Source organism: Lissotriton helveticus, chromosome 8 (genome assembly GCF_964261635.1).
Source record: "Lissotriton helveticus chromosome 8, aLisHel1.1, whole genome shotgun sequence".
Lineage (NCBI taxonomy): Eukaryota > Metazoa > Chordata > Amphibia > Caudata > Salamandridae > Lissotriton > Lissotriton helveticus.
The window spans coordinates 1,184,721,426-1,184,728,844 of record NC_136069.1 but is presented as its reverse complement, the minus strand read 5'-3'; positions in this window follow the sequence as shown (position 1 = coordinate 1,184,728,844).

Here is a 7,419-nt window from a genome sequence, read left to right as displayed (position 1 = left end):
GTGCATAAATTGGTTTAGCAGGTTGCCTACTATGGAGTGTTCAAAATGCGTGGTCGGGTCTCCCCTTAAGTCAAAAATACCACAGTTTTTTGTTTGGCTATAGGGGCATAGGTGGCAATTAAAGTCCCCAGCTATGAGAAGGCAGTCTGCCCCCTGCCCACCTCTCCTTAGCAGTGAGTCAAGCTCCGCTATAAAGGTTTTAACCTCCACAATCGGCGCGTTACTATAGATGTTTATTAGAAAGAAAGAACGCCCATTTAGTTTAATAAACAGACCTTGTAGTAGGCTCCCAACCCCTGCCTTTGAGCCACTAACCTCATGAATACACTTTTCTATCTTACAGAGGTTAGAGGTAAAGATGCACAGTCCCCCCGAGCCTCTACCTCGAGTACCCTGAATCGAAGGGACGTAGAATGTGCTGAAGCCCTCGACATGGGTCTCATCTAAATCCCAACACTCCTGCAGGCAAATTATGTCCTGCCTTTCCATGAAAGTTAGGAATAACGGGTTCCTCGCTTTTTTAGCTAGCCCGGCAATATTCCAAGATGTTATTTTTAACAAGTTTTTTTTTCCCTCGTTGCATGGACTCGGTTCTTCCTGGCTAATTGCTGGAGCAATACCCACGGGCAGAATTCCAAACTCATTATGAGTTAGGATATTATCTGCTCTGCATTGGTGTGCAGACATACAGGTAGTTTCGACTGTGGACCCAAGTCCTTGGTCAGTTAGTGGCATACTAGTTTGCTCAGTTAGGTATAGGCCTAACAGGTTTCCACCCCCCTTAGCATGATCTAGTGGGCTCCTTGACACGGAATTAGTACTTTCTGCCTGAGTAAGGACATCTTGGGTCTTATTTATGGGGGTTAAGATTGCTAAAGCCCCAGGGATGACCTTTGTTGGTCAATCGACCATGTCTAGGCAGTCGTATCTGTTCCTTGTGGGAACCCCCCTCCAGAAGTCAGGATTTGAGTTTCCTCTACTATGGTACCAGGGGCGAGAATCCCAGCCTCTGGACCAGTAATTATTGCTATTCCTGTTTCTGTTCGAGTGACCCACCTGCGTCCAGGGCCAGTCTTGCACTTCATCCCAGCCAGTTGGAACAGCATAATTGGGGGTATTTAAAGGGGGATAAAAGAAGGAAAGACGCTGTACGTCGATCCCCCCCCTTTTTTCGAGGGCTGGCCAAGAAGAGATATAGTCAACCATGGCAGGATCGTCACAGTTGACTATAACGCAGTCACCCTGTAGACTTTTTTTCGTGTCCCCAATCCAGTGCACTCTTCTCACAGAAGTTATTCTGCTATGGTGTGATGACTGGAGAGGTCTATTTTGACTTAGCCATTGCAGAACTTTGTTCCTCAATGACCACGGGGGCTCATCCGAGCCATCTGTCAATTCTGGCACCCCTGTTAAGACTACTGTGTAAGGGGTAGCCTCAGGCGGCAGATGGAACGGGCGCCTATGCCTAGTACCCTTTCTCTCTCTACCCTGGAATTGGGGAGGCTGAGTTTTCTGTGATGACTGTAAGGTCTCCTTGAAATTCGCTAACTGGGTGTTTAGGGCCACGAGGGCCGGGGTAGGCTGTACACTACCACTGATAATATCAGATTGACCCTTCCCATCTGCAGTCGGGGGTTTAGGTGTGTTTTGTGGATTTGAACTGGCACTTTTGTTAGTGTTGGAGTCTGCTATTCTATCGTGTGCAAGGGGCTTTGGGCAGGCCGCTAGTGAAATAAGCGGTTGAGCCGTTTTACTTAACTCTTTGGGTTTCCCATCCCCCGTATCTAAAATGCCCAATGATTTTTGAGTAAATACAGGGGTATTTAGTTTTGCAAGTTGTTTTTCGATAATCCTTATACTTTTTTCTAAGGGTTGCAGGTGGTATTTTAGCAGTTCCCCCAAGCTGTTAGTAAGAAAATCATGCAGTGACACACATGTGGTGCAAGGTTTATGTAAACCACCTACAGCGCCTATTTCATCTAGGTTCCCCGGTGGTTTAGTGATCTGTGGGAGCGTGTTGAGAACCACTCTATCGGTGGAAGAATGGATTTGCGGAACTACAGTGATATGACTGTTCTTGTTCGGGTTGCAGGGATAGGCAATATTTGGTGGGGCAGAAGGAGTCTCCTGTATAACCAACCCACTACCTAACCTCTTGGGTATGGCGCCCTCCCTTTCACCCGTTAAATTAGGTTCCACAGCTAAGTCTTGGGTGTGTAGAAGTTGTAAATCCGGTGTTTTTTCTAAGTCATCCACCGAGTCGGACCCTGATGATAATTGTGTTGCGGACAAGTCCACAGTGTTTGGAACTGTGTGAACTAGTGCACTTGCTTGATTCAACAAGGGAATTATCGGCCCCTTAAGGATTGGAGTTAGTGCTGAAGCGAGGGGACCCATAGAGGATCTTCTCCTTGCAGCCTCCAGTTCATGTGACACCCTTCGTTCTATCAATTGAATGGTATTGTCAATAACTGCATTTGTCTTATTTAAAAATACATCAATGGGACCAGTTATGTCAGTAATTTTATCAGTGTTTTTTTCTGTCTTTCTCTTCCTGGTAGCTCTATTCATGATCACGCTCTATACGTTTCTAGCTCAGTAATATTAAGGAAACAATAAGGCTAAACTTCGCAGTAAACAAGAATGGAAATATAGTTTGCCGGAGTTTTTAGCAATGAGAGAGTATAAATCAGAAGGTCAAGAGATGACAACACAAATACCGTGGCCCAGTCCAGTCTCTCACAGTCTGGAACGGGCTGAAACGGGCCCGCCCTTGGCCCGGGCTTCGCCCGGCGTCGCCCGCGCGCGTCCCGCGATGCGCGTACACCCGCTGCTTAAGAGCGCCTCCGGGCGCGGGCAGGGCGTCGGCGGCTTCCTGCCGCAAGCACTGCTGGGACCTGTAGTCCCCCTCACTCGGCGGCCGTGCCTGATGTCAGGAGGCTAACGGCGGCGGAGAGGGACCGGTCGCAATGCAGGGAGCCAGGTGAGGATGGAGCAAAATGGAGCTGCCCCCGTAGTCTGTGTGCAAGGCGAGGCGATCAGCGTTTCACCTCTGCTTATCTGCGGCGTTTGAAAATGTCCCCCGCTCTGGCACGAACACCCGCTGCTTAAGAGCGCCTCCGGGCGCGGGCAGGGCGTCGGCGGCTTCCTGCCGCAAGCACTGCTGGGACCTGTAGTCCCCCTCACTCGGCGGCCGTGCCTGATGTCAGGAGGCTAACGGCGGCGGAGAGGGACCGGTCGCAATGCAGGGAGCCAGGTGAGGATGGAGCAAAATGGAGCTGCCCCCGTAGTCTGTGTGCAAGGCGAGGCGATCAGCGTTTCACCTCTGCTTATCTGCGGCGTTTGAAAATGTCCCCCGCTCTGGCACGAACACCCGCTGCTTAAGAGCGCCTCCGGGCGCGGGCAGGGCGTCGGCGGCTTCCTGCCGCAAGCACTGCTGGGACCTGTAGTCCCCCTCACTCGGCGGCCGTGCTTGATGTCAGGAGGCTAACGGCGGCGGAGAGGGACCGGTCGCAATGCAGGGAGCCAGGTGAGGATGGAGCAAAATGGAGCTGCCCCCGTAGTCTGTGTGCAAGGCGAGGCGATCAGCGTTTCACCTCTGCTTATCTGCGGCGTTTGAAAATGTCCCCTTCCATAATTCCCTTTTCCATCATCCAGCGGCGGCTCCTGTATATGGGCGTAGGGGCAGCGCCCCCTTTACTTTAATGACTTCTTGAAGAACAAAAGCTTAAGTACTATACAAAAGCGTAATTGAAATTAGGGTTAGCAAGATTACCGTACTACTCGGCATTTATGCAAGGGTGTTCCTTCGTGAGGCCGTGCCTGATTCTGTAGTGGCAGATAGGTCTCTATCACACGTTGGTTGGGTTAGAAGTGTAGAGCGATTCGCATGGGCACAGTAGATCTGTGCACTAACTGTGTCCTATTTCTACACTATAGAGCGGGGCCTCATTACCCCGAGCGCTCGCCGGGTGAGGTGAGGTCGTCACCCACAAAAAGCTGGGTGAGTATCACTGTGAGGAAATGCCTCTGTGTGATAAAGCTAATATGCTTCTCTAGCAATGCAGAACGAATATTGTTCATGCAGGTGTTTTCGTATGCTGTTTCTGTTTTTTCATGCGGCTGTATGTGTGCAATTTAGTGTTGTTGAAATAAAAATTATTTGTTTCTTGATAGGAAGAAGACCAGCTTCTCTCCTTCCAGTGGACACACAACTGCTAAAGTTCCTGGCAGATATGTAATCCCCCCCCTCCTTTTTTCTTAGTATTTTGTTGACAAGTTCTCACTTCACATATACTTTGTAGTTGCAGTAGCTATTCCATGTCTAAGGTCCTGAAGAAAGCTGGGGTAACCCCCATTAGGCTGAAACATGTTGACCGTCCTGCAGAGCGCCACAGGGTAGTCGTACTACTTGGCGTGCTTTTAATTTTTGACACACAGACTTTCATTCGAACCTTGTGCTGAGTCTGCGTAGTTAATTTTATCCATCACTATCACTTGAGCACTGCACTTTGTCAAGATCACTCCACGATGAGCTACATGGCTAGAGTACTGACATTCATTCCCGCACCGGCACTATATGGTCGGATGTGTTTGAGTGACCAGAAAAAAAACCACATGACGTAAACTCCAGCATCAGGGCTGGGCTGATGGGTCTGGTTCTAGCGCATGTTCCTCAACGTTTGTTTGCAGGCGTGCATCCAATTGTCTTACAGTTACTAGCATAGTTATACACCATCCCTAGACCTGGTCTGCTCTATTGTGTGTTTTGCATTCTGACAGTAGGGGAGCGAGTAGACAGGTCATAAAATATTCCCCTTGACCCTCCAAACATGTTTGTTATTTAACAAGGGGACAGTGTCATGAACCAGTGTTGTAAGCAGGCCCCACCCCTTCAAACGTGAAGGAGGGACCAAACTCACCCACCTGGTAGGCAGTCCTAACAATGATGGCCTGAAACACCATGCCAATTTAGGCCCCGATTACAAATGGGCGAAGCGGAATACTGCTCCGACCAATTATAACTGGCCCATTGTTCACATATGCAGGTGTGTGTGAACACAGGTCCAATATACCAGCGGTAAAAAACACTTGAGGCACAGGATTCAAGCACAGCTCAGATCTTGCCCCGTTCATCCCCCTAATGTGGCATCGGGGAGAACAGACCAATTCCTCCTGTCAAAATCTTCTGTTCCTGACGTCCTCCCCACCCCTTGCGTCCAGTCTCAGACAGGCCCCAACGCTGCTATTTACTATTTGTTTAAAGCAGGATGTACGTAGGAGGTTTATCCCCATGGAATTGGGATTTAGATTTTGCGTGGAATTTCACCCGAAACAAAACGGATCTGCATTGTTATTCTTCCTTTTGTGTGGATTAACTCATAATAGCCAGAATTGATGTGGGCTTAACATTATATATGAACACACAATATCCCCCACCTAAATTTTCTGATCAAGACTTTAGTGCCTACAAAGGATTTGGGAGGTATGGGTCCTGGCAACTTCTTTCCATTCTCTCCAGCTCTCAACTATTGAGGATGGGAACTCCGAAGTAGGTAAGCCCTAGAAATCTCAACACTTGTGGCTCGGACCTCACTTTGTGCCAAACTGTCTAGCACTTGGTTCTGTAACAGTCGGGGTCCATCGAACGGGATGAGGTCTTGTGACTACCAAAGACCTCCAGAATGTGGAATCTCTGCTCCTTTGCCACCCAGTCCAGGTGTGGAAGGAACATCTTCTCAAAGGACTGCATCATGGGCAGCTCCTCATGGCCTCTTTGCTGTAGTCTATTTGAGGATGGATTACCAAATAAACTTATAACAAATTCTGGACTATACATTCACAGCCTAACCATGCCCTTCCCTTCTGTAAAACTCTGATCACAACTCTAAAAGGCGCTGTCCCTCATCTTAGACTTGGCTCCAGGCACACCCTGTTGAACAGGTATATTCTGCTGTGCTTCTGTCCCGACCTTCCCACAGTGGCTCGCCCAGATCTTTGCAGCCAGTACACTGTTTTGCAATCAGTCTCAGCATACTTGTTCAGGAAGGAGACCTTTTTAGGTCTCGCCTAGTGATGCAGCGCATGTGCTCCTCGTCTTGGCGAGATCTATTGTTGTGGCTTTTTCGGCAGAAGGGAGACAGGAGATGTGCACGTGCCCTGACAGGCAAAGTGCACTTGCTCCCTCCCTCCACCAGGCCCCTTCTGCTTCAATTATCTGGCCAGTGATTAGCACTTCCGTTTCCTGTCACGGTATCCTTCAAAGCTGGACAGAAGAGTGTCATAAAACATTATGCCGGGTCACAATATACCTTGGGAGCACCCCATCCCCCCTCCCCCACCCACTACCCCGCCAGGCGCTGCACTACATGCAAAGATCACACAAGGCACCAAGTGTTCAACAGATTTATCCGCATTTTCGTTGGGCTTTGCTAACAATAGCAGCACATAAAAGGTTCAGTATTACTCGGATGCAAACATAAAAATTCTTATGGATAAAAACCAAATAGTTACCTGGAGTGCTTTTTGCTTCATAATATTTATGGTCCATATTGTGACCCAATATTTATCTAAAAGCAGAGACATGTGAACAGAATTGAGTATTTCTGGTTGTGTTTGTAAATTCGAATTCAACAGTTTGGAATACCGGTGCTGGTTCTGTCACTCAAATCGATAGAAAAAGCATTTCAGAGAAATAGAAATATTGCACTTTCACGTAAAAGCACCGACGTCGGAGACTTTTCCAAAAGTGTCACCCTTTTCCCTTAATAAATGACGGTAGAATCGAATCGCAGCTGCTATATCCAACGTGTCAACTGCTTTAGCCTAACAGTGGCACAGACCTTATTTAAAGGTGCTCTGAAAACATAAGACATTAATAACAATGAAGAAACACACTCTGTGAGTTAAATCACTACTAGTTATCCATTGCAGCGTTGCTGGGCTATTTGTAAAGTATGTTGTTTTTATGTTTTTTGTTTTAGTCTAAAAATATATCGTGTAAACTAAAATATTAATAACTTTTTTTGACATACAGCACTTGCTCCTGTAGATTTTCTTATTGCTAGTACTACAGAAAATTATGATATTATATTTATTCCAAGGTCCTATCTAATAAATTCAGGAATCACTTTAGAATGATGAAAGGGTGAGTCAGCCCTATGTAGTTCCAGTTTGTGAGTCGCAAACTGTACGTAGAAAGCAGGCGCTAAATAAACTATCTGGACAATGTTACCGCTTTTGAAATGGCGGATTGCGCTTTTTGGCAAACATTAGTTTGAAAAATATTGTAACGATGTTAGGTTCCAGTTAATGTGCACAGTCTTGCTACCTGCAAAGTCAAGGCGCTCGCAGCCACCAGCTTTTCTGTTTAATTACATCAGAAGTGGGAGCCGTCGGATTTCCCTGGACATTAAACAT